The sequence below is a fragment of the Aptenodytes patagonicus genome, chromosome 15 (genome assembly GCF_965638725.1).
Source record: "Aptenodytes patagonicus chromosome 15, bAptPat1.pri.cur, whole genome shotgun sequence".
NCBI lineage: Eukaryota > Metazoa > Chordata > Aves > Sphenisciformes > Spheniscidae > Aptenodytes > Aptenodytes patagonicus.
In genome coordinates, this window is record NC_134963.1 from 10,095,479 (window position 1) to 10,123,216 (window position 27,738).

General features: G+C 44.0%; 1 protein-coding gene across 3 annotated transcripts in view; it reads left to right on the forward strand.

The window, feature by feature from the left end:
* Positions 1 to 27,738, forward strand: part of ZNRF3 (zinc and ring finger 3) — a 117,585-nt gene that overhangs the window by 17,920 nt on the left and 71,927 nt on the right. Inside the window, exon 1 of one of the 3 annotated variants that reach the window (XM_076352798.1) lies at positions 1,712 to 1,893. The exons of 1 other annotated variant lie outside the window; for it this stretch is intronic. The gene's annotated coding sequence lies outside the window, so the exon portion shown is untranslated. Of the gene's footprint in view, positions 1 to 1,711; positions 1,894 to 27,738 lie in introns of those variants that run through there. One more of the 3 variants, XM_076352801.1, reaches the window with a different exon arrangement.

Below are 27,738 nucleotides of genomic sequence, written 5' to 3' on the forward strand. Positions count from 1 at the left end.
TTCGCTGTTGTTACCAGGCTAGAGCACCACAGCGATGCCCCTTCCAGCTCCCTTTCTATGCATGCCGTAGTTGTGCAGCCTTTCATCCGTTGCACTGAAGTCTTGGGTTTCTGGGGGTATTTTGTGGCTTGTGGCAGAAGCCCAGAGCGTATGTTCCTGTGATCCCTTCTTGACCCTTCTTCACTGAGGAAATCTTCAACGATTTGTTAAGCTAATGTTGCTCACTGTGTCACGCTAAGGATGCCACTATCTTGTCTTCAGTTGTAACAAAGTATATTTAGGAAAAGAGCTGGCAATTTGTAGAGCGTGGTGTTATTCCTTCTGCCAGTGGGCTAGGGACTCACCCCAGAGCTGGAAAACATTGTGCTTCATAACCAGCAAGGGATCTCGCATCAGTTTGTCTGATCCCCCTTGTAACTGATTTATACTTTTAGGCTCTGTAACATCTTGTGTTACCGAGTTCCACAACTTAGTTGTACATACTTTTAAAGGAAAACTGTACCATTGGCTGCCATCCAGTTCTTGTAGTGCGAGACTGAAATAAAAATCACCCATACACCTTTTCCACACCATTCATGGAGGTTTCATAGACTTGCATTAACAGACAAGCCAAAGATCCCGGGTTACCTAGTCTCCTCTAACGGACGCAATTGCAGAGTACTGAGTTCAAGGAGCCGGATCAGCCATTCCTGCCCTACACACAAACGAGGAGCCTGTTGGATGCTGGCAGTCTGCTGGAAATGGCAGGCGTTAGCGGAACGCCACGCACATGCCACAGCGGAGCAGCGTCTCTCCAGAGAATCGGTGACTTTGGTACATGTGGTTATAGAGGCACAGCTCCCGCCCGCTCGGGGCGCGTCCACCCGGGGTCGTGTACCACCGGCGGGGCTGCGGCCGTGCAGCGGTCACGCCCGGGGCTTCGCGCCTAACGCACTCGGCCATTCCCCGGCGCCGGCGAGGGGCGGCTGGCGGCTGCGAGCCGCGGCAGCGCCGGGAGGCGGCCCCGGCCGGCCCGCTCCAGCCCCCCGGGCCGCAGACCGCCGCCGCTCCGCGACGGCTGCCAGGCCGCGGGCCAGGCAGGCCGCCAGCCCCGCCACCGGCGGGAAGGGCCCCGACGGACGCGGGCCCGGGCGCGCGCCACAGGCCGCCGGGGCCGCCGCTCGCGTCCCGGGCGCGCCCGGCCCGGCCCTGCAGGCCCGGCCGCGTGGGAGGCCGACTGCCGGCAGGGCCTGCCCGAGCGCCGCGCCGCGCGGGTCTCCCCCGCCCGCTCTCGGGTCTCCGGCGGCGTTCGGGCCCCGCGCGGAGCCGGGGCGGGCGGCCCGCGGCCGCGGAGCCGGGCGCCGCTCCGCTCGGCCGGGCTCGGCGGGGCTGCGGGCCGTGTGTGCGCCGAGGGAGGGACGGAGCGGGTCAGAGCCGCGCGGAGGGCGGGGATAACCCCGTGGTGGCCGTCACGTGGAGCAGATGAAAGGGAAGCGGCTTGGCAGGGCGGAGAGGAGCCGGGGCGAGGGACGGGGAGCGCGGGGCAGGCGGCGGCGAGGAGCGGGGCGCAGCGCGGCGGGAGGGCTGCTGCCATGGGGCGCTGACCCGCCCGGGACCCCGGCCCCGGAGCTGGAGCCGCTCGGGAGCGATGTGCGGCGGCGGGGCGCCGCTCCCCCCCGCCGCGCGATGAGGGGCTGCGGGGCCGGCGCGGGGCTGGCCGTGCCGCCGCCGCTGCTGCTCGGGCTGCTGCTGGCCGCGGCGCCGGGCGCGGCGCTGGGCAAGGAGACGGCGTTCGTGGAGGTGGTGCTCTTCGAGTCCAGCCCCAGCGGCGACTACACCACCTACACCACGGGGCTGCAGGGCCGCTTCTCCCGCGCGGGGGCCACGCTGAGCGCCGAGGGCGAGATCGTGCAGGTGAGCGCCGGCCGGGGGGCGCCGCCTGCCCCAAGATGGCTCCGCGGGCCCGGCCGCCCGTCACCTGGCGGCACAAAGCCCGCGCCGGGCCGGGCCCGCCGCCCCACGTGCGCCGCGCGGCCCGGGGGCGCGGGGCGCCGCGGCCGCGGTGACAGATGCGCGCCCGCGCACAAAGGCCCCGACGCGCCCCGCGCCGGCGGCGCGGCCGCCGAGCCCCGGCCTCACCTTGCCGGGCCGGCGCCGGCGCGGAGCCCCGCGGACGGCGGGCGGCGGCGCCGCCGCGCTCGCCCCGTTTGACAGCCGGGCGCGCAGCGGGAGCGGGCCGAGCCGCGGAGCAGCGCGGAGCCGAGGGCCGCCTTCCGCGCGCGGCGGGCCCCGGCGGGCTGCGCGCCGCTCCGCACGCGCCCTCGCACCTCCCGCGGCTGCCGGGCGCGGGGCGGCGCGGTGCCCGCGCGGCGGGGCGGCGGCGGGGGCGGGGAGCCTGCCCGCCGCGCGCTCCGCGGGGGCGGGGCCGCGCGGTGCGGTGCGCTGTGCGGGGCTGCGCGGGGGGCGGGCCGGGGCGGCCGGCGGAGGTGCGGGGCGCCGCCTCCTTCGCCTCGGGTCCTCCCCGCTCCCCGGGACGGCCGTCACCGCGGCGCGCCCGCGGGGGAGCCCGGTGTGAGAACGCGGCAGAAAGCGTTCGCCGCGACACGCGCGTGGGCCGCTGCGGGCCCTTGCTTGTCATCCTCGCGTCCGTTGGGGCACCTGGTTTTACGTGGACCGCTGCGATCGCATACCTGTTGCTCCTGCGCGTGGAGCTCATTTTCAGTGAGATTCCTTCACAACGTAAAATTCCTCGTAAAGCTGCTCTCGACTTCCTCACCGGAGAAATGATTTTTGTATTTGTCTGAACGCGGCTACTCTTTGCTCTGTTTGAAACTCCTGAAGTGCTTATCTAGTTCCTTTGTAGTCGCTTGTAATTGTTGACTTTATTTTTTTCCCCCTTTGGCTAAGTAAAGAAAAATGACTTAAATGGTGTTTTAATAAGTTTGACTCTTAAGCAATTGCCAATAGCAACCCTTATTTCTCATTAACAGCTGCGGAGTTTGTTTGCTTGAGTTCCATATATGTGCACATACATACACACACGTAAACATATATATAAAATTTTTAAAAAGCCAACTGGTGGCGAGTAAGCCCTAAAAACAACTGGTAAAGCTCTACAGGCACACATGCATTACTATCACAATAACCTTTTTTTTTTTTTCCTTCCCTTCTTTTAAAGTAAAGAGTACTGCTTTTGAGTGCTTGTTATTTCAAAACAGTTTCAACCGGGAGGATTTCTTAGAAAAGTTCTCTTGCAGGCAGAAGAGTTGTGAGGACAAGCTGCTGATATAAGGGCTTTTATTTACTCTTCCAGAGAAAAGAGGGAGGGACCAATAAATTTATACTTCTGACATTTTTGAAAAAGGTGGTGCTGGTAGGGGCTGAAGCAGACATTGACGTTTTCCAACCTTTTGGTGCATTATCAAACAATACGTGTCAGACTTAACACTGGGTCTTTGGGGATAACAGGAGACTCTAAAGTTTCCTTTTGTGTCAGGTGTTAGTGTTAAGAACAGAATGGAGGCCATTTACTGAGGTCATACTTTCCTTGAGATTGTAAGTGAAAGTGGAGAAAAAGCATACTGTTTTGTTAAGACTCAGATTTGCATAACTTGAAACGAATGTATTAAAGGGACTTTTGTAGGCCGTATTATGTATGACATCAACTGCCTGCTTCCTCCTAATACCTGAATAGGCAGCCCCCCAAATAGGAAAGACTACCGTGAAAGCCAAATCATGTGGCAAATCTTTTACAGTCATTTATCACTCAAAAGCTTTTTTGCTTATCCATCTGTACATATACTAGATAACATGCATCAGGAACAGGCTATTTTTTTTTCCCGAGCCGCCGTGTGTGCTGTTTTTTTTTCAGAGAAGAGAATATGGCAGACGTTGCTCCAGAGCAGCTAGACTGAATGCTATCAGTCATATTTTCACTGTTGAGATTTTAGATTACATACAGCATCTCCCGTCAGTGTCATGCTTCCTTCATCGCCTCCTGAAAGTGAGTTTTTCAGAGCCAAGATTTATAAAGATTTGCACAGCATTGTCTTGCCTCCCTTTTTCAGCTAGGCTATATATTTATGGAACTATATGAATCTGCTGTTCTGGATCATCATTTAAAGCTCACGGTGAGGTTTAGAAAAGGATCATGAAGCTAGTGCCACTAAGAACCCGTTCAACAGTAGCTAGTGGTACATCAGTCAGGGAAGCAAGCTCTTCTTGGCTCCAACCACTTTGTCAGTGCACACAGCTCTTTCAAGATTAAGATGCATTTTTCTTTAAAATGAAATATTAGAAATTCTTGAAAATCAGGCACACATTAAAGAATGGATCAAAGGAATTGTGGTTTTGGGACTACACAAAGACTTACTTTTGTTTATGTTAATAGCATCAATTACTCATTGGTCTTGAAAGTCTGAACAAAAAAAAAAAACACCTTAAGAAACAATGCGCTTTCAGCTTTTGATAGGTCATACATTCACTCCTAAACTGGTTATTGGTCAGATCCTATCCAGCAGTGGTATGCTGTTATATTGTTTCTCATGTTATTGTGAACAAGTCTTATTAGGGTCAAGCGTCTACCAGAATAACTCTTCAGAGAGATGAAATGTTCATACGTTTTCTTTCATGTGGCCGCAGTTTGTATTCAGCAAACTCATCCTTAGGTTGCTGTGTCAGCTGGTCCGTAAACTGCTCGAAGGTCTAACCGTCTCGGTGGTATCTGGCATACTGGAATATTATGTGTTTCTTGGGGCAATATCCTGGCCATTAGTATGGTTGAGATTGGAAATTGAAAACGTCTGATTAGAGAGTGATTGTGAAAACAAGACTTTGTTGAAACCTCTAAAATTATATTTTGCTTTAAAACAAATTATGAATGGTGAACTCCTTATGGTTGAAACTTCTTGTAGCATTCAGACCAAAAGCTCAGATGTAGTTTTGTGTCAAACTAGATGCTACGTGGCCACAGACTTACAGTGCTAGGACAATGAGCATCACTGATTTGATTAGCGGTGGCTTTTTTGCTCAGAGTGGGACTACGTATCTTAATTCTACTTGCACTTGGCAAGATTCTGTTCCAGTTTCTTATTCTGCTTGATAGCTAAGGTGTGGAGCAATGCTGTGTTTCTTACAAAGTTGTGGTGGTGACAGTACTGCTCAGGTGAGGTGCTGGGAAAAGAGGATCGAATTTAGCGTTTGTTTTAGATTGCATTAAAAACTCTGACATATCAAAAACTTTAAGTGATACACACTCCTCATTGTTAATTCTCTCTCTTAGTCTTTCTTTTTGCTACTCCTGCCTTAGATGCACTGCTGAATACAGTAATGTAGGTGGGTTGCCAATATATACAATCTTGAAGAGAAGCAGCATGGAGGAGAGATTTAGGAATAGTATGCCTGGTTTTTCTTGTGCGATAAAAGTTTGGGTGTCGGTTGGTTTATTTCTGCTTGGAAGCCTCAGCAGGGGAATAATGAACTTTATGCAGCCATTGAACTGGAGTGATGTGTAGATTACATAATAATCTCCAGTTGCAGATATTTTTTGTGCTCAAAAGGTAACGGTTTGGGGAGAACAAGCATAAGTCAGTGCTTTAAGCTCCAGGAAGAAAACAGAAGTGGGACACTTCCCAACTTCTTGCACGGCAGTTCCTTGTAGCAATGCTATTGCCCATCTTCTTTCTCTTGCAGAAGATGGGGAGGCTTAGAGCTGGAGTGCAAGACCATGTGCCTGTGTGTTCTTTCCTTCTGTCTCCCTCCCATTACTTGAATAGTTTTGAACCTTTCCTCTGTTTTCTCAAAATGCAAAAGTTGCTAAAGACTCTCACCTTCTGTCAGGCAGGTTTCGCACTCTGAAGCATTGGCAGAGTTTTTAACGGCGTTGAAAGCAGTGACTTGAAACAACTGTGCAGATATATAGATGTCTGGCAATGATCAGGGGAGGCTGAGTCAAGGGAATGTTTGTGTCCTTTGAGAATGGAAAACAAAAATGTGTATTTTGGGGTTTTTTTTGTTGTTGTTTCGTGAGCAGGCAGGTTAAGTTTCTTCTTGTTTGAGTTGAGTGCCTGAAGGCCATTCAAATTGAGGAAGTGGAATTATTTGTGGCTTTGAGTCACTGTCTTGTTGGATGTTTTCTTTGCTAGTTATCCTCTTAGAATATGAAGACACCTGTGATTGGGTTTGTGTTAGTTTCCATACCTTAACTGTAAAGCTGTGGCTTACAGTAATGATCCTGAGGACATCAGGGATAATACATTTCTCTGATAAAACTGAGTTCCTAGTACCAGTTTTTGGGGCTTCAGGTTTGCTTTGTCATCGTGTCCTTGGAGTGAAGTATCTTGGAGTTGAGCCGCCATTGGAACGTGGCACTTTCATTCTGATGGAAAACAAAGAGCTGACAGCCTGTGGATGCTGAGAATGGGATCAGGAGAAGGGCTGTTCAGCATTTACTATGTTTCTCTGTTTTGGTACTAAGACAGGAGACCTGGAATGTATCTGTTCTGTCTTGTATGAGAAGTGGGACTAGGTTATAGGTTTTGTCCTCTCTGATCTTCAGTCTTTGATGTTATGAACAGAGGCTCACAACTGGCAAATGTTGTGAGGCAAGTGGGAATAGTCATCTTTGAGATGTCCATCTTCAGCTGTTGAATCTAAGCACTGCTTGAGCTTCTCATCTGAACTTGCGTCAGACAGGACCGTGAGTCCCATCACCGTTCTGAAGGCCTGCCAAAAGTTAAGGAGTTTGTGTTAAACAGATAACAAGGCTGAATCATGAATGGAAGAGACTTAATTGCTGCTGTCTTTTAAAAAAAAACATTCTGAGCTTTCACAGTGCTTATTTCCTGTTTTAATTTTATTTATTTGTTTATTAAAATTAATAACGGCAAGTCACCGACAGCTCCTTTTTGGTTATAACAGTATCAGGTATGTGTCTGTTGTTATGTAGTCAGAGCAGTGAGTAATTTCTATACCTGTTGCTTTGCTGCTTTGTGGATCAGAAACCTTGTCTAATCTAAGCTTCAGTTTTTCTTTTGTTTTCTGGTTATCATTGTATTAAGACTTGACTATCCAGCTGGTGGGAACAAGACTCTTCTATACTACAGCCTTGATATATGCATGGAATAGCAAAATATTTTACAAGTTTTGCTTGTGCATTTTCGGAAATCTCAGTTCCTTAAAGCATGTGTGCAGGTTTTGAAACCTGAACTGGAGGTTTCAATTTGTTCCATGAGTTGGCAGGGGTTGTCAATCCTCTCTGTTACGGGAGAGAGTAGATAGGTGAAAAAAAGATGAAAAATGCAGGTTTTGTCTTGTGGACAGCAGGCACCTCTTCTATAGTTTCTGCAGTGTGCTGTGCCTGATCTGAGCTTGATCGGTGCTTATTCTTCAGTAGTTTCTGCCAGAAGAATGAAGACTGCCCATGCCCAGAGTTGCCTGGCTTCTTTCAGGGCTGGGGTCCCCTACTCTGTGGCTACTGCTTGAGCTTTTCGTGCTGTGAAAGGAAGGCGTTTTTCATGGGAGTGCAGCAGGTGACTACAGGTCTGGGTCCTCTACAGGGGAAGGCCAAGATGATAAAGGAAGCATAATTCACATTTAAAATAAGAGGTTGTTAAGGTAAAGACTTGCACAGTTATTGTACCTGGACAGCCTTTGTAGAGCGTGTAATGCATAAGCAGCTTGCTTGCAGCAGAAGTATTGTCCTGGGCTTGATCTCAGATTAGATTAATCTAGCTGTTTCCCAGTTTCCATCCCTCCCTCTGTTCCTCCCCTCCTTTTTTTTTAAGTTTCAGTCATGCTTTAGTCCGTCGTGTACTGTGGCGTGGGGTAGTACACGGGGAGAGTTGAAGACAGCCCATCAAAGTGTTTTGCATAGGTCGTTCATCCTCTTGTACTGTTTTGTCTTGACACTGGCACTGTCTTCACACTGTGAGCTCCAGCCCGGTCGCATCATTGCTGCTTTGGTTCACAAGAAGTTGCCTGTTCTCACTGGCTTCCAAATGCAGTGTCATAAATAAGGATCCTTATTCTTTATTAATTCTTCAATATTGCAAAATCCAAGATGTCTCTTAGAATGGTGGTGAAAGGACTTGGTAACTCCTTCTGTGCTAGCTACTGGCTGTTGTGTGATGTCTACTTGCAGCTGTAGTGCTCTGCTTTGAGAATCCTGTATTTGTGCCATCCTCTTAAGGTACACTGCAACACTGTAAGAGAATTTAAGAGGAGGGGGTCAGAGATCATGGTGAGAAGGGGCACTTGGCTGCTTAAACCTTTTGCGAGAACATCCTTCTTTCTCCTCCCATTGGACAGTTTCATGTCTTCTTTCATATCTTCTGGAAAAAGAAACACCTTATGAAAATAGTTAATATAAACCCAAAATTATCATGGAATTTTAAGGGCTAGTAAATCATATTTCCCTAGCTAAAAACTTTGGACTTTCAAGCTTTAGACTATTACAATACATTATAATGTATTAATGGAGAGTTAAGGGCACCTGTGCAAACTGTTTCTAAATGAGTCCAAGGCAATAATAAATGTTTCTAGGCATTACTACAGGGGAGAGGGCTGTTCAAAAGATAAGGTACCAAATTCAGTGATGAGTTACTGGTTTTGGAGGAAGCTCCAATGTCTGTGGTATTTGCACACAGTTGCAGCAATAGCAGAATCCTTCCACCAGAGCCTCGTCAGCACGCAAGACTGAGACAGTCCCTTGAGGACAAGGTGGGAGGCACAGTATAAGAAAATGAGGTAAAAGATATCTAAGTATGGAGGAGAAGGTACAATGGAAAGAGCAAAAAACGCTAATGTGACCTATTTAGAGGAATAAGAATAAAGTAGGTTAAGAAAGTAAATAGAAGCAGAAAGCTTGCAGCACTGGGTCTTGTTCTCAGGCCAACCAGTGCAATTTCTGTTCAGTTTCAAATAAAGGTGGGGAATCAAGTGGGGAAAAATAGTTTGTGGGAGTTCAGGTAACTTTTCCGCATAGTCTATAAGTTTAGTTAAACCTCCGTACAGACGTTTAAGGTCTGTACTGTTGAAAACTTTGCCCTTGCTTGGCAGGATGCTGACCACTTCCTCTTCCATGTACTCCTATTGCTTCTTCGGGAGGTGGAACTAGGAAAAAATCCCAGAGAGGAGTGGTGCTCAAAAATTGTTAAACATGGAGCCCTTTGGAGAACTTTTTTTCATTTATATATATTTATGTTGAGACTGGATCTATGTGACTATAATGGTTTAGATATAATTACAGCCTGCTTCGTAGTGTTACCAGCACTTGTGGCCAGCCGTGCCCCACGGATAGAATTGGCACTTGCTGTCCCTGAGCACTCCACTGGTGGATGTGATTATGGGACAGGGTAACTTCATTTTAATTGCTTTGCCTAGTGAAGGGCTTCTGAAATGACTCCAGGTGAAGCATGTAGAGGTCATGATTTGGTGCGGCACAACTCGGTGAGAAAGAAATGCAGGCAGCTTTGCTGCAAGCAGATCTTATAGGAAAATCTTGAGTAGTTGTATAAAACCATTGATTAGCATACATAGTAATTTTCTTCCAGTTTATACCATCTTGTGGTGGAGCGTGTATTTAGAAATGCTCCCTTTTTTTTATTACAGTCTTCTAGTCCTTGTTTTGGAATTTCAAAGTGAGGCCCTTCTGGACCAAAATAACTTTCATAAACATAGTTTTTCAAAGTGTGAATGCTTTCAAGAGGCCAGCATCTTACTGGTTAAGGAAAGGTAAGATCTGGAGGCAGTAATCCGCTGTATGTTCTACCCAGTTATGTAAGTGGTACATGTATTTGCATTAGTACACTTAGTACATTAGAAGTGCTCAATTTAGGAAGTGTTAAATATTAATTTGCACATACTATCTCTTCTTTTGGGCATCTGCACTTCAGTATTCAAATGTGGTCAGACCAGAGCTTGTGGTGCCTACATATGAAAACAGAATGAATGCAAGTTGAATGCTTGGCCTTATTTCTCATGTTTCCTGGCTTGAAGGGAGAGCCCTTCACATTAAAGGAGATTGGCAAAGGAAAAGAGATTGTTTTTAAACAAAGACATGTTTTGAAATTGTTACAACAGCAACAGAAGATTCATGTAAAAAAAAAAAATATTTTTTTCTGCATTTTTCTTGAGTGCTTGACACTTGAACCAGAGGTGACCAGGGGAGTGTGATCTTGCGGATACCCAGTAGAGACTGCCAAAAATTGCACTTCACTGCACTTATCCCATTGGTGGAGCTATGCTTATGTTAGGATGGAGTAGTAGTGCTCGGGAAAATAGGGTTCTGGTGGCTTAGGGTGTCCTCTTCACAGTGACGAATTGCTTTCATTCATTTTTTTTAATTTCCTTTTCATGCTGCTTTAAAAGACTTTTGTTGTTGCACTTGGCTTTAAGATGAAAAGCCAGTTTACAAAGGTTGATTAGGTGCCTGTTATGTTCCAGACACAAGTACACCCTTAAATATGTAGCTTAATATATGCAGACTCTCTAGGCTTCCCAGACCCGTGTTATTCTGTGCATTAATGTAAGGATTTTAGTTGTTTTCTAAAGCTGCTGGCCAACTTAAGCTTTCTGTTGGTTTTCTTGAGCTTAAGCTGTTTTATTATTTTGCATCATTTTCAGTAGTAAAGCAAACTGAAGAATCAGTGAGGAGGTGACTGGCCTGACAAAGAACTAAGGGGCATATTTTAGAGTCTGCAGTCATGGTTTGAGGACAACTGTTTAATTAGCTGTACAGGCATGCATGTTGCAAGTACGTGCCTCCTACTGTGAATTTATTGCATGTGCTTGGTAAGCAACTTTCAAATGCTTCTGATTGTAGTGTTTGAAAAATTGCTTTTAATTCAGGAAAGACCCTAGTTTGTGCCAAGATCTGTTTTCCTACTTTGAGGCTTTTGATGCTTGCCTGCTTTAAAAAAAAGACAATAAAAAGTGTATTAAGTGTGGGTGGGAAAAATCCTTCTCCTCTATTGCTCTCTTTATCCATTCCCCCCCCGGCTGCCAAACAGAAGAGACTCTAACCAAACTTTCCATTGAGTTCACCTTTGGAACTGAAAGTTTCCAGCCTTAAACAGTCCACTTTGATGACAGATTAAGAAAAGTGGATTTGGAGGACTGACTTGGAATTGTAGAAGGTATTCTGTTCATTTTTATACACGGATGGGTCAGTTCTGAAACCCTGTAGTTCATGGAGAAGAACCTCTTTTAAAGGCTGTGGGTTTTTTTTATTCCCCCCCCCCCCCCGCAGAGGCTGCCCTTGAAGATTTATAGACTTGACTTCTTGTTTGGGCCTGGCTAAATGGTGGCACTCGCAGTTGAGCCTTGGTAGGTTTTACCTTACTAACAACAACAACAATAATAATCATATCCGTATCTCATAGATAAAACATCAATATTATATATACCGTGTGCCAGTTGTGCACACTAATGCTGCCTGTTCTTGCTGCACTGAAGTTTTACCTGTCCTTGCTGGCTTTGGAGATGAGGATAGAGGTGAAGATATGCAGTGTAGCAGTTGCTGCCCTTTTCTTAGGCAGATTGGGATTTCTGCTAAGGCAGTCTCTAAAGGGTGTGTATGCTATAACAGGAAAATGCATTGGTTCCCATTGCAGTGTTGTATTTTACAAGGGTCCAGCATACTTTCTCATACCTGTTTTGTATTTATTTAGAAGCCCTTTAGAGCAGATACTGTCTTGCACACGAGACTCCTTGCACAGGGAGATGAACACTTTATGGTCTGGATGCCAAGCTGGCAGATGTCCTGAATGATGTGTAGCAAGGCTGGGAGCGAGAAATGAGCCCATGAAACAGAGCCAGGAGATGCTACTGAGTTCAGTATTTAATAAGAGCCAAGGGCTGGAGACCTCTTTTTGCTCAGAGGCAAGGTATCCCCAGTCTGCTAGCTGGCAGTATTTTGCCTGTTTAAAAGATATTATCTTTTGCATCCCAAAAATGTGTCTGAGGAAAAGACATTGCGGAGTAGTTAATGCAAAAGAACTCCCAAGGTGTGATCTTATTTGGGTTTTTCGCTATTTTACTTGAGAAAGCTGCACTGCCAGAGTTCCTCCTCCACCACCACATTTGTAACGTTCAGTGATAATCTTTGTAGATTTTGATACTGTGAATTTACAGAGATTTTTCTGTAGTAAAATAACAGGGTTGCAGTTGCAGATTGGGGTAAATTTCTCAACTGTGCATATTTTGTTTATATTCAGTTGTCACCAGGAGCTGAATCTCCTCAAATAACAGAAGTTAAACAAAGTGGTCTGGTCTCCTTTTGTCTACCCCTCTTGTTATCTTCAGGCAACTGTGAAGATGAAGAAGATTTGAAATCTCTTGGGACAGCTTTAATATTAAACGTAGATCCCTGATGTGGAATAGTCAGCCAAAATGTATGCACACGTGTGTATGTGTGATGTATGCAGTATGATTAAATTAAAGTTACACCAAGATGAAACCAACAAAATCTTCCCTGTTTCTGAAGACTGCGTAAGCGTTTGTTTCAGGGGCTTGGATAGGAACGTTCCTGGAGCCTGGACACATCCCAGCTGTGGAAGCAGTATGGGAAGAAACTACTGTCCTTGTCAGTAAAAGGGCTGAAGTGTCCTGAAAGAGTTAAGCTCTAATTAGCTCACTCATAAGGTATTTAATATCCTTATTAAACTCAACTGCTGGTTCGCCTTTTTTTTTCCTTCTTATGGTGAATAAAATTTCTTGAAGAGCTGAGCCTCTGCCTCTCAGATCAGAGGCTCACATGTTGAAGCTGGCAGTGCTAGAGGCTAGTTCCTATCTGTGTGACAGCATTTTTAATTTAACAGGACCGGCTTTGATGTTCTCGAATATTTATAGGCAGCTTCAGATCACTCCAGTATGTATTCTTTTTAACTGGAGCAGAATTTCCTCCTCACACAACAAAATTTCTTTCCCTCTGTTTACTCTTGGGTCCCTTTTGGATTTGCAGTCATCAGAGTGGTTTTATGTTACAAAAATACTGCTGAAATACTTACTTGCGGGAGGAACCACTTGATTTCCTTTCTAGCTTCTGCAGCTTGGGGGTAGTCCAGTTACTGCATCTTTGCTCCTTGTTTGAGCCTCACTACAGACACTTAGGTTGTAGAAGAGACAGATGCAGTGAAATAGAATTTGAGCAAAATGCAGTTATGGTGAAGCCTTCTCCCGCTGTCTCCGGGAGCTCAGGTGTGCCCGCAGCGGATCAGACCTGAGGTCCACTTGGGTCGGAGCTGTCATGGGCCCCCTCAGGAAGACACAGAAGTATCTCACAGACACCCTAGAGGAAGAGCAGGTTATAGTCATGGTTTGTGGTTTAAAGAGGAACTGAAAACTTGAGGTTAGGCTCTCAGTGGGAGCTGATCAGAAATTATGGAAAAAAGTTTTAGTTGGAATTTGCCAGTTTATTAAAACAAATTGTTCCACTCGGATGGTTTGACTTACATGAAACTCTGACCAAACTTGGGCAGGAATCTTAAAAAAGATACCTGATGGGTCAGCTCTCAGCTAAGTTTTTAACGTCATCTCATCTTGCTTTGCCTCAGCAGCTTGTCAGACACACCATCGCTGACTCCAGGCCTCCTAGGGCGCCTGCAGCCCGGGAGGTGGGCTCTCTCAGAGCTGGCACTGTATGTCCTTTCAAAAACAGAGATGTGGGGGGGTTTGCCGCTTTAAATTCACTAGTTTTGGTGTCTTAGAAAGGCCTGGTTGTGGTTTGAATCTTTGCCTTGATTGTGCCACAGGAGGAAGTGTATATGTCGTATGAAAGTGTTTCCTCAGACTAGCTTTTGTGGTAGACTTCTCTTTTCCTCCTTTCTCTTCCATGTTTCTCTTCTGCTTTATCCTCTCAGCTTTCTGTTGTGGATCTTGCGTGGACTACCTTATCTCTGATGCTCCATCCCAGAGAAGCCTTGTCATGGCCAACTGGGACAGCAAAGCTATGGTATTTTTTCCTAGAACTTTTCCGTGTGGATGCCGATAGTTCAGGCAGATTTCCGTATCCTGCTCTGCTGTGCTTAGTTTTTGTTGTGGAGTTCTGTACGCTTCGTGTTACATGATGATCTCCTAAGTAGAATTGTCTTCTCCTAGGCTTATTTGGAACTCCGTTATCGAAATAGCAGATTTTTGGTGTATTAATTTGAATGGTTTTACTTTGTAAAAAATTTTGTCTTTCAGTGATGATAATTTGTTTTAATGCATGGCCTACAGTGGAAAAGGTTTGTGGGTTTAGACATTCCTGCTATAGATGCACTTCTTTGTTGGTACAGCCTTTTCTAGTTCAGCAAGTGAAATCAATTATGTCACTGCCTACATAGCTAAATAGTGCTGGGAAGCAACCACAGGAGGAAAGTGCTTGATTGTCTATTTGATGTAAATAGTTTGCTCAAAGAGCAAGGCTTCTCTTGCTATGGAAATTCAGCAGGGAAATAGAGACCTGTAACTTACTAATGTAGCAGTGGGGGTTTCTAAAATATGCCAGTAAACAGAACTTTACTAACATACAGAAGTAGGGAAAGATCTTGATACTGCTTCTTCCAGAAGGAAAAAAAAATCTGCCTGTGGCATCTAAACATCACTGTTTCACAGTTAATTTTAAGGGACCTATTTAGAAAGTGAAGCAGCTGTGTGGTATCTTGAGGAATTCGGTGTTCTTACGCGTTCTGCTAATGCTGATGTGAAGTCGTCGTCTGAACTGTGTGGCTGCTGGAGTGCAGTTTCAGTGCTTGCATCTAGGGATGGGTGGATGTGATTGTGACTTCATTTTTCCTTAGTTCCCTCCTCCAAATTGTTGTTGACAAAGGTAGTTTTCCTTCTCCCTACATACCCTGCAATATCCTTGTGAGACAGGAAAATTTATGAAGTATGGAAATACTCAGTGCTTCTGTCTCTGGGAGGGATTTATCCAAGAATCACAGTTTAGTTTTTGTTCGGTTTTGGTAGAGCTTTGGTAGAGCTGTAGTAGAAAGCTGGTCCTAATGATCTAAGGCGGTGCTTTACTAAATTTCCCTCTGTCCCGCCTCTGACATGTGGTACTATTGCTAGTCCAAAAGAGTTATGGAAACCAAAAAGAAACAAAATACAAGCAGTGTGTGGTACATGCGTGAGATTTTTAACCAGCTCTGCAACCATTTCCTCGGGGGGGTGGAATTCCCCCAAGTGTGTGGGTTTTTTTGAGGCTTTACCGTTCATGTAGAATTCACATCTTACTTTGAGTTTAGATTCAGTAACTTCTGGAAACATTTGGGGATGTTTGCACAACCTAGATAGAAAGTATATCAGCAAAACCACTTATTAAGATTAAAGAACCAGCTCTAAACTTGTCACTTAGGAGTGAGCAGTAAGTAGTTCCAAGGTTGTGGCTCAAACAGGAACGTCATCGCAATCTGAAGTTTAACTTTCGAATATCTTAGTCAACAGAAAGTGTGTTGTAATTTGAAAACTGGTATACCTCTTCAAGGCTGTGAGTAGAGCTTCCTTTGAAATAAGGTCCTCGAGAACTTTTGAAGTATGCCCCTTCCCATTCCAAATTGCCCAGTACTGAAATTTCAGTTAAAAGCATAGTAGACAGAAAGGAGAGGGTCATTTTGCTCCTTATCACTGCTTAACATCAAAGTTAATAACAGTCAGTATCCAATACTAAGATGAAACTGCAAGTCAAATTAAATAAAAACCCAAAAACTTACTGATTATTTAGCTGTGTAAAGCAAGGTTTTTAATTTCTATAATTTCTTTACTGTTGCTGGTTTAAGATCAGTTTTACAGGGCTGGTGGCTGCTGTTGACGTGTCCGTGCACTTAACAGCTGCTTCTACTTTGCAGGCTTTCCCATGGATAAACGGTTGCATTACGACCACCTAAATGAAAGAGTGTGAGCTACTGTGCACTAAGTTGCCATCCATGAGCTGGGAAGTTAGCATGTCACATGTTCACTCTTCCCCTTCCCCAGCTGCAAAGTAAAATGTCATCTTGAAGCCACCGCATTTTTTTCCCCTGGTATTTACTTGGTTACTTGAGCTCACATCTCTAGAAAGGGCTTTGGGAGTGTAAAATGTGGTTTTGTGGCAGTAACTCTGATTGCACTGACACCTCTTTTGCAAATGAGTGAGCCCCTTCTCAGAGGTTGCTTCCACTGCCTGTGGTCAGGTGTCACAGCAGCATCGTTGTTAATGCTCTGTAACTGAGATGGATGTCTCCTCATCCTTGTTCAGGTGCGTGCTGGTCCCTCCTTGCTGCTGAGCAATCTTGCCTGAAGTCATCAAAACCAAAGGGAAAGTTGCTGAAAGGGCCCAAATGCTTCTGGCAGGTGATATCCCACGATACAAAGGAGGGGAGAAGGAATGGGTTTCTGTGTGTAGAAAATCTGTTTTTCCTTGCTCCTTAACTGCCCTTTTTGAAAGTGGTTTGAAACAGTATCAAGTGTTCAAGTGTTGGATGGGCTTAAACGAAGTCATGCACTAACAGGATGTTCTGTAGAGGAGTGTTGTGATTGTGCCCATATTGTCTCGAGGTGCAGCTTTCATTGTCCAGAGTTACGCTGGGGAAGAATCATTTTTGTGCTAGTAGCAGAGACCTTGGTCCTCTCAGCATTCATATTTAGCTGCTGGCACAAATGAGAACTTTGTGTTCTTGCCGTTTAATTGTTCTTACAGTTTCCAAATCTGTTTCTCTGGCGAATATATTTTTCAGTGACATTTGGTGGTCTGAAGTCATTGATAAACACATATGCAAGCAGTAGCTGGAGCCACAGTGGTTGAGTGTACAGCTTTGTAGTCTTCTTCCTCTCAGGTTACTTGCATGGTTGTACCCTTTAAGTGAACTAAATGGCGTGTGCTGTGCTTGACGAATGTTGTTCTGCCTTATGTTTAGAGAAAGAATGGACTTTAGAAAATTTTTCCACTTTGGAAGAGGTTACTTCCATCTGATGAAGGCTATGGAGCACCTCCTATGACTAGAGAAAAGTTAGTTTGGAAAGCATAATGTTTACATGTGTAAAGGATGTTTTTTGAGATTTTTTTTTTGCTGGGCTTTAAACTTATTAAACTTTAAACTGTTTTAAAGTATGATTGTATGGGGCTTTTGACTTAAGTGATAGAATTGTGTGTTTTCTGACCCAATGCATTTGGTCAGCTCTGCTTAGACTATTCTCTTCATATTTAGTGTGATCTTATTTTCACATAACATGATCTCCTTCCACCTTTTTCCCTGCCGTGTCATTGTCATGCATAGGTCAAAAAGGTATCAAAAACTTGCTGCCTTGGTGTTTTCTAACTTGTTACCTTAGATTAGAGATTTAAAACTTTTTTTTTTTTTTAAATTTACAGATTCTCTAACATTTTTTCCAGCGAGGGCACGGGCTCCAGTGTGTCAATCTTAAGCTTATCTACAATAGGCCTCCTTTTATTAATTAATTTTTATATATCCTTTTTAAGTAATCCACAAGCTGCAGGTTCATGCCTTCCCATGAGGATGTTCTGTGCCACCTCTATGAGGGGGGACAACACTGATACCTATTTCTGGGTCTGGCTAGGATTTTAAAAATGCTTATGCCAGCACTGAGGTGTGTTGTTGCGGCCCTGTGGGGACCCAAAACTAGAATATTTTGGGATGTTTGGGTCAGGACTGATGGTGTAGATCCTAGTATTCTCAAACAGTTTTAAGTAGGCTCTGCAAACACTATTTCCATCTCTCGTCATGCTTTTGTGTCAGGAGGAAGTAGCAGACAGCATACATTTAATTCAGTCCTATTGCAAAGAGAATTGTTGCAAATCAAATACAAATTATTTTCAATCCTTAACTTACAGTTGGTGTCTTTGAATTGGAATTGGTGAAGCTAGGAAAGTATTTGCTCCTTGTGTAAGTGATATAACATAGTGTTGCAGGTAAGGATATTGCTAGCAAATAACCTACTAGATAAAGATCTTTGTCAGACTAGGTTGCACTGCCTAGGAAGCCGAATTATATTTTTTAGCAGTTGTACTATCCAAGTGCTGCTGAATTTTGAAATCTCACCTTTATAAACATATTCCAGATAAAATGGACACTGCAGTCTTCAAAACAGAATACACAAACTGATGCATCTGTTCTGGAGATTAATGCCAAACATATTCTTAAGGCGGCAGAATTCTGACCTAGGTTAGGACTAGTTCAGTTAGGAAAGGCTGAGAAAAGTAGTAGGAGTCCTGAGTATCTGTCAAGGGAAGGTTGTGGGGCAGGGAACTTCACTTTTTTATAGCATTCTTGTGAGAAAGAAAATAATAAAAGATGCTCAGAAGAATAGAGAGAAATTGAACAAGCCGTAGAAGAGAGCCATCCTAAAGCAGTCGCTGGGCGTATAACAAACTGTAAAAACTGAACAGCTGGAGAATACCCTTTAGCACTTTTTCTGCCTTCAGAGGCGTGGTAGTTATGGCTACCCTGCTTTAAGGAATGGTTCATGAACTGTATGATAGAGGAATTTAATCTTTGTATCAGTACAGTTATGTGGCATTTCCATGCCCAACTGTAGTGCTCCGTTTCTCACTGCAGAGTAGCATTTCTTAGTCTGGAAGAGAATCTGCAAGTGAATTCACAGATTTTCGTGTTATATGTAATTAACACCACAAACTGTGCCTCCGGGAGGAGGACTTGGTTTTATTTACCTTTTCAAACTGAGACTGCTGCTAGAAGAATATAGTAATTTTAAAAAAAAAACCCACAACTCTTTAGAAATAAAGTAACTTACATTTGCATTAAAAATATAGTTATTTTTCAGAATAATTGCAGGTATTTTCACTGCTTCTCCTTCAGCTTCTTACTTCTTAAGAATACAGACTACCTTTATAAGTGTATAGTAATTTGGAAGGCAACTGAGAATGTGCCGTTTGACTGGACTTTATGGGTACCCGTGGTTTTGTTTTGGTTTTTTTACTGTCCATTTAGAAACTTGTCAGTGAAATGTCCTTGCGGATGCTGGGGGATGACTGTTAACAGTGAAACGAGGTGAATTATTGGAAGGATGAACAAAATGGGTTAGGACAAAACATATGCTCTGCTTTGCTACAGGTGAGCATATGCTGTCTATCTGAAGTGCTAGAAAGGATAGCTTTTAAATCATGCATGTTTTAGGAAAATATTTGTAATACGTCTTCTGATGTTGGCCTGTTCCTGTCTCTCATTAGCTGGTAGGGAATTGCATCTCTGATGTTAAGATTCTAGGATCGTATTTCTATTACTGAGGCAGGTAGTGGGTGAATAAACTTCATTCACGCTGTTTAAAACTTGGCAGCTAATCCTGGCAAAGCAGCGGTGCTCCCCTGCTGTCCTCCAGAGATCCAGATTGCTTTTCCAAGCCCACGTTCCTGCTCTCCGGGGTGGAAGTGGCTGGCACTGCCTGCGGAGGGGGAGGGCAGAGCAGCTTTCCGAAGAGGGGCTCTGTTGCTGGTTAAAGGCTGGGATGTGTTGTTTCCAGGGCTGGCAGCATGGTTACAAGAGCTCTGATGGATAAGGAGTGAATGGTGTTAAATGAGGATGTGTGGGCAAGGGATAAAAAAAATCTAGGCTTGACCTCCAATTTCTTTCCTGGTGTTTTTCTTGCCTTTGATTTCTCACTTTGTGATTCCTTCTCGTTCCTGCATGAATTCTCAGTGCATTACCATGGACACACACTACTGTCTTTGAACTCCGCGGTGAAACTGATTTGCAAGGTAGAAAATTAATTAAAAGTTCATGATCCCAACATTTTGACCCCGCACTGCTATGATACAGATTGCTATTCTGCCTTTGCACTAGTCTCAGTTAGTTGAATAACTAACTAAGCGAAGATATTAAAAGCCAAGACTGCCCTTACAAGGAATGTGGTAAAGGGGAGGAGGAGGATAAGCAACGGTGTATATAGGATGAGCTCTGCCGTAGCATGACTCCTAGAGTTTTTCATCCTGTGTCTGATTTGGACATTGCTGAAAAACTAGGAACAAATAACAAAAGCTCTTCAACCGTGTAAGTTAAGGAGTGGAAATTGGCACCACTGTGCAGTGAAAACAGGCTGAGAAATCCAGTAGTTCTTAGACTAAATGGGGATCTTTTCTTGCTGTCCAGAAAGGATGATGATACTGAATGCGGAACAGTTGAGAATGGTTGAGGAACAAAGGAGGAGGTATGACTTTCTGTATCTGAGGTGAAAGTGTTAAGACCAAAGTTTTCTCTTAGCTTACATGTTGGAAAGGTATGCAAGACTGACTGACATGGCAACTGCTGGATGTCAGTAGACCACTGGATATGAGGAAGAGTGTTACCTTAGCTGAAGATGTGGGGTAAGTACAAGAATTGTGCCCTGAGTTACCTCCTTTCAGCCACGGTTCTTGTTACATGTGTGAGGTAGATGTCCTGGCAAGGATGGGCCTTAAGGTGATAACGTGACTTAATGGGTCCTTGCGCTGTGTTCTGTGAACTATACATGCATGATTAGCAGCTTGAAGGGAACTGGGGAAAAATACGGAATACTGGGAAACTGAAGGATGATGAAGAATGAACAGAAGGACTCTAGGATTTGATGGCTGGGTAGCGTGTAAAGAAAGGTTTGTCTAGCTATCTAAAGCTCTTCTAGCTTTAATCTGGGGAAGTACTCTTGCATCTTGCAGATTTTACACATGTGGAGAGAGACTAGCAAGAGATTATAATGGTGCCATGTTTGCTTGGAGAGGACTGGAGCATAGAGAAAAGCTAGAGAAAAGGTTGAGGCAAGCTTTGCTGGTAAGCAGTGCTTTGAAGTATTTGGCAGGGAGTGCAGTGCCAGGATTGTTGGACCGGAACAAATTTTTTTTGAAGAGATGCTAAAGGTTGAGAAGGCAAATGATGCTATCTCCTGTGGAGTCCTAGAGCTGTAGGTGCCATCAAGAGATGATGGTAGACTTTTAGGAGAAGGGACGGGCATGGAGTGGGAAAGGTCCACATAAAGGCTTGCCTTCTGTGCTTCTGATAGTGGGATGGGCCTGTAGTGAAAGTTAGCAAGGTGGACTTGAAATAGGTGAGATTGAAAAGGGATGTGACAGAGCATGGAACAAAGCAGTGAGTGGGTATGCAACATGAAGTGGACAAGAGGTGAGAGAGGTTTGAAAAGAAAGGAAAACTGATAAAACTGAAAATTGTACAGGATGCTGAGAAAAGGGAGATGGGAAGCTTGTAATAGTGATTAGTATATGGTGAAGAAGTGAGAGTGATGTGGTCTTCTGTACTAGAACTATGCTGTGGTTTGTTCTGAGCCATGTTTGGTCTTCTGTCAGTCATGCTCAGATAAGAGATGGGACTGTTGCTGCTCTTGAAGAACTATCTAAACTTGGATGCACTGTTTCTGAAGCAGCTTCTCCACAGGGCAGCAAACACTGTTGGTATGTCCTCAAACCTATCTTAATTTTTCCCCTTTTCAAGGGGTTGTTAGAGTGTGTCTAAGTGAAAAACAGCAAGCTTGGTATGACAGCAGTATGCAGAACTAAATCCTGTTATATGAGTGAAGAACATAACTTCCTAAATAAAGCTTCTGCTCATATGTACGTGGTGCATTGTTTGTTTAGATTGTGGGAGTACTCTAACCTTAGGCTTCTTGTGATTGTGACATGGTGTGAAAATAAAGCTTATATTAATAAAACAAAACAAAACCCTTCCAAGTGATTTGTCTTACCATCTGCACTGGTGTGGAAAGCTGGAGAAGATGCAAACTTGGAGTTTTCAAGCAATCTGCTTCTAAAAATACACTTTAAAATGAACTATACAAAGGAGAAAGTCCATGTCAGAGGTCTTTCTTGAACAGGTCTGTGGTGGAGGTCTTTGCCCTAATTTAAAGAGGACTCTATGGTTTCAGTATCTGTCATTACAGATTAGTAGGTGCTATGCTATGTAGGGGAATGTTCTGAAGGAATGGTCCGGTGCCCAGCTTTCCAGAGGGTGAATAAGTACTGGGTGTCCTGTCTTTTGTCTTCCCTTGGAGCCATAGCACTGAAATAGTGCATCAAATTTTTGTAAAAGATCTGAGATAAGATTCGTTTCTGATGTAAGATGACAGTTTTTCTAGGCTTCACTTGTGTGAGAGAGTAAGCAGGCAGCATAAATGTCTTATTTCTTCAGTGCTGACAATCTTCCATATACATGTGGATATTTTTATATAGAAGATTCTGTTTACTTGAAAGAATCTAAGCTGTAAATCGCTTAACTTAAATTCTTGATACAAAGGTGTACTAGAGCAGGCAATAGTTCTAGAGCGAGGAAGAGTATCAAGGAGTCAGATACCTTATACTCTTCATTTAAATTTGTGGTTCTGTAGAACAATATTTGCAAGTGTTTCCCTTGAACAGTGGAGTAGAAGACAGGAAAAAATGATAATAACCTCTAACTAATTCAGAGTTAACCTTCGCGTAGTTGAGTTTCTCTTCCCCTTTGTCTTTGAGGGTAGAGAAGGAAGCTTTGGTTTGTTTTGAAATGTGATGCTTTTAGTCCTATGCAGTTGGAGGTACCTGATAAAAGCTAGTTGCCTTTGTTATATCTAGGCACAGATGTGCAGTGAAAGAGAATTAAGAAGAGAGAGAATTTCTTATATGTGATACTCCTTAAGTGGCATTTTTAGTATAACGTCTTATCTCTGGTCCTTTGACATGGACCAGGTCTAAAAGGACATTGAAGGGAAATGCCAAGGTGTCGTAGAATCTTGGCATTCTCAGTCCAGCCCTGCGGGGCCTGTTAGAATAATCACTGGTGCCTGTGTCATGGTTATCCTTAATGATGATTTTATAGGTGGGACTATTTCTGTCACGTTTTGATATTTCATGATGAAGTTACTTCCAGATGGGTTGCAGGCAGAGAAACTAGGGTTGGTATTTCTCTTATCAAGAGACCTTACCTTTCTTTATTAAAGCTAATTAGTAGTGCTTTGGAAATCAGTTGTGTGCCCTTCATAAAGTCAAAATTAGGGATTTGACAGAGAGAATTAAAGTTCAAATAAAGCAGATCTAAAAATTAGCCACTCAGGCATGCATGCCTCAAAGTTACAGCAGGATTTACGTTTTTGCTTTAGTATTGCACAAAGGCAGGGTCTTATGCATAAATAGTTGCATCAGTGTGCTATTCTGTTAGGTTAATATACGACTTTTGTAGTCCATATCATAGAATCCTGTGCTGAAATTTTGTCATCAACTTTCATTTTATTGCAAATTTTGTAATATGAAGGGTTTGCCTGCTCCCTTCCCCCAGCCTATTTGCCCAAACCAAGTTTCTGAAAATGCAGTATGAGATTTTAAGGTGCTGCTTGGATTGAAGGCATTTCTAGAACGAAACTGACAGAGCCAGAGCTTCATTTTCCCACAATTAAATATTAAAACAATCTTTTAACTTTCAAAATATGACTTAATGGCTTTTTTGGGCCTGACTCATCCCCTTGCTTCAGTCACCCATGCAAAACTGTTAATCTGTATTGCTTTTTTTTTTTTTTTACACCTGTAATAATTATTCTGTTCATAAAGACTGCCTGTGTAAACCTGCTTCCAGGTAATGGTGATCTCCTGTTATCAAATATTTTGGATTCTGTCCTGTCTGCCAATTCACCACTGGTAAGGCTGGGAGCATGAGAATCCGTCTTCAGCACCATGTTGGACATTCAGCCACAGGCGTTACTGCATGACATCCAAATTCCCTGTGACTTACTTTCTCTTGTAGCTCTCAGTCTTAGCACCAAAGTTTCGCAAACAGCCACAACTGTGTTTTCACGGTACGGCTCAACTGAGTTCTCTCTGGTTTATCTGTACGGGAAACCTGCTGTAGTGATTTGCCCAAAGCTGTTCCGGTAGTCTTTGGTAGAAAGAAGTAAAATTTTAGGGTCTTCTAACTGTCGAGTTTGTGCTGGCTCTTCAGACTCTGCCAGTGAGTGAGTGGTGCAGCTGTTGCAAATTTTAGCCAGTAGTTGTGAAGTAATCCAGCACCTGGAGTACTGAATATTTTGAGTTGGGATTCAAAAACATGAATAACGTAGAACTGGCTGTTATCTCTGTATGTTCTGGTGTGAATTGCTTGCCCATCTTTTGTAGAGAAGATCGATGAAGGAGCTATTGACAGTCTTGTGATTCAGATATATTAGGGATACTCTTTAGCCAATTTCAGGTTTGCATGGGATTGTTTGACACGTAACTTTCCAACTTGCAGTCAAATAAGAAGAAGTTCTTCTAGGCAGAAACCTCTGTAAATTTGTAACACATTTCTTTTGTCTATCCATCTTGTGTACTGAGATAGGTCTTGTAGAAAAATATTGTAATGAAATTCATGACTTTATTACATTAAACATTCACAGAAGGTCAGAATTTTACAGGTTATCTTCAGTTCTGACTGTTATTAACTTTGAAACCATGTTTTTTTTCCTTACAGTAAAATCCATTTTGATACGGATCTAGCAACTATCCTGTCATGAAGTCTTTTGCATCTCAGTAGACTGTGTGCTAAATCTATGGACAACTAGAAGAAAAAAACCAACCAAACAAAAAAAACCTTTTACTACTGATCGTGATTCCTGAACAAGCTTCTTACACTGCCTAGTTCATCTGTTCAGTTGTAAATTACTGAGTTTGAGAGCTGTCTGTGCTCAACATTCTGCTTGGGAAGCAGGAGAGATGGGGATGTTGCTCAGAGTTCAGTGCTCCCCCACATGTATTGCTGCTTGTACCTCTGGAGTGTGGGAAAGAGAGTGATAACCTGGGGAGTCTAAAGACATCCTCTGAACTCGTCAGACACAAGGACCCCCACAGAGAACAGTGCCAGAACATCAGTCTCCCTACAGCAATTGCCTGAACTAGCTACTGAAGTGTTATTGGAGACTAACTCCGTACCCAGAGAAATCGGAAGAGGCAGCTCGTGGACTGAATGTTAAAGATTCTAATAGTTTTAGGAGCAGAACTCCAAACTGTGCCTCCATTCAGCAAATGCAGGTCTGGGGCAAAAGCACTCGGCTATACTTCATTCCTTAGCACACCCAAAGTGTGTGCATTTAACATGCACACACCCCTTGGTGTTTTATTGCTTGTGCTTTCCACACGTGCACCCCAACTTCCCTAATGATTGTTCTGTCCTGCTCTCACTTTGGGACTATACTTCAAGTAGGTGAGGCTGCTGAAAAGGAGGGGGAGGAAAGGAGAAATTTTGATGCCACCAGACAAAAGGCAATGTGGGAAGCTGACTGGCGTGCAGTTATTTACCGTGGCAAATTCTGCGTCCTTATTATTAAAACTATTCATAATACATTCTGAATAAGTAGCATTCAGTCTGGAGGATGATAAGAAATGAACGCTGTGCTCTAACCACTTATCCATCCCTTCCCTGGCAATGGTGCAGCCACGGCGATGCACCACCAGGGCTCGTGCTGCAGCACAGGGTGTTCATTTCATCCTTTGGAGGAAGGGACTTACCTGCTTTATGTACCTGCAGCATTCTCCAAATGAACCCCTTTGTCATGCTGCAGGTATGGGGGAACAACTGACAAAGCAAGGAGGAGTTAAATGTATCTGAGCTCTAATTCTATGTGGTGTTAACAGAGATGCAGTTATTTGAAGTATCAGCTAGGTTTATGAGAGAAAAAACTGATTTCAGAAGTAAAATGCCCAAACTAAAAATGCAGAGATATCCTACACTGTGTTGTAACCTGGATGAAGGCTTTGGCAGCATATCTACCCAGGTTTTGAATGTTTTGGGTACAGATGTGCCTTAGTAAAGAAGATGCTGCTTTAGTTTGAGTGTAACATTGTACAAATACAAAAGTCAAACAAGCTCCAGTACAAAAAATAAAGTGTGGAATAAAAGCATAACTAGAAAAATGGCATGGACAGCCTCACTGTAAGCAAGAGTTTTGTGTGTAAGTAATAGACAACCTCTGTTGTTTAATAACCAAGCAAAAAGAAGCTTGGATCCAGTAAATCCTAATGGGTTTTGCAGATTCTGTAATTGAAATACCTGAGTGTATATGCTGATGTCAGACAAAATGAAGTGGCCTGTTTGACATCAAAGTTTACCCATCACCAGTTAACATAAAGATGAGTGCCTTTCCCTGGGTCTCTGTCTTGATGGAAGGCTAGTTATAAGTGTTTGTATACAATTGGCTGTGAACCATCTTGGCCTGAAACAAAATTGAGAGCGGGGGGGACACACGAAGTGGTGGGCAGTGATCCACTTGTGTGCTCCAAGTGGTGGGAAAGTAACTGCAGAGCATAGAAACTCAAACTTCTGGAGGAACCCCAGAATAAAAGACGTTTTATTGATCCCATTTTCCAGTAAGAAGAGCATCATTTAGTGTCTTCCTCTACCTTTCCAGTTGTCTCCTAGCATAAAGACATCCAAGCCATTTTAATATCTTCTGCAAAGAGTAATTTGAGGTTTCTTTTGTGAGGAAGCCTGACCTCCAACTTGCCGCTACTGTGAGAATGAGTGGGAGGCCAAGGGGGGCAGTTAACTTACTGAAGTTTGCAGCAAAGTGCTGAATTTGTGGGATCCCTTGAGGGCCCAGCTTGAGAAGGTATTTAGATATTTATAGCTGTCTCTACATTATTGAGAGAAATGGGGTCTTCTAGCCATTTAAGCAAAATTCTGATGTGTTGTGGAAGGTATCCGTGTGACCCTCAAATTTGTTTTAGAAGTTCTAGTTTCTCTACCCTCTTCCTCCCCTCCAAAAAAAGAGGGAGGGGAAGTGGGAAGATGACTATTGGTATGTCACTTTTCAGTTAAGTCATTAACACAACAATTTTTAGGCTCCTAGTGAATTTTCTTTTTCTTTACACACACATCCCCTGCTGAGGGTATAGCATATTGGGTACTTAAGGGTTAAATCATCTTGCTTTGGAAGCAGCTGGGCAGTTTACACTCCTTGCTGGGCTGTACAAAAATACTTTTCCTTTGAAGTACTGGGAGGAGCGGCTAAGGGTAAAACCTGGAATGGGGTTGCAGCTAACAGTTTGTAGTGGGCTTAGCTTGGAACAGGCAGCTGCCTGCAACTGCAGTATGAGATGGCAGAGAAGGTCAGGGTTTCTTTCACTCTCGCCTTCACTGTCTCAGGGTGAAGGCTTTCTTTTTGAAATTCTTCAAATGCTATTTAGTTCTTGGAAAATTCTTGGATTGGGACAGGTTGCAAGAAATATAGATTAAAAATATCCTTTCCCATAAAGGCAGGCCAAATATAGGGGTCCTACTGGAAGTTCCTTGGCTGCTTCTGATTTGATCTGGTAGTGAAGTACACGCTGCTGCTGTCTGGGGTGAGAAAGATTCACCTCCACTGAGTCGTAGGAAGGAGGTCAAACTCTTTTGAACAATGTATTTTCTAGAAAGAGCTTTCAGAAGTCCTTTTTTTCCCAGTTTGCTAGAACCTGCGAAATCTCAGACCTGATGCCATACCTTAGACATGTTGAACTCTCAGTTTAGCAATAAAACAGCTGATGGGAGGATGGCAGTTCTGGCACTTGCCCTGGATGGCTGAAACCAAATTGGAAGACATCATGTTTGTAAGAAAAGCCGCTAGGTTTATAGTGCTGTACAGCAGGAAGCCTTCTCCTCTATTGTATACAGCACGCTACATAACTATGAATGACATTGCTTGATACGGCTTCTTAAAAGCAAATCTTTTCATAGACGAAACCTGATGCGAGCTGGGCTCCAGTGCACTTGCTGTTTCCCGCCACCACCAGCAGTGGATCTAGACTAACTGAAGTTGCTCTCTGGTTTTCTAGCGTAATACTTTGCCTCTTGGTAATAATTTCTTGAC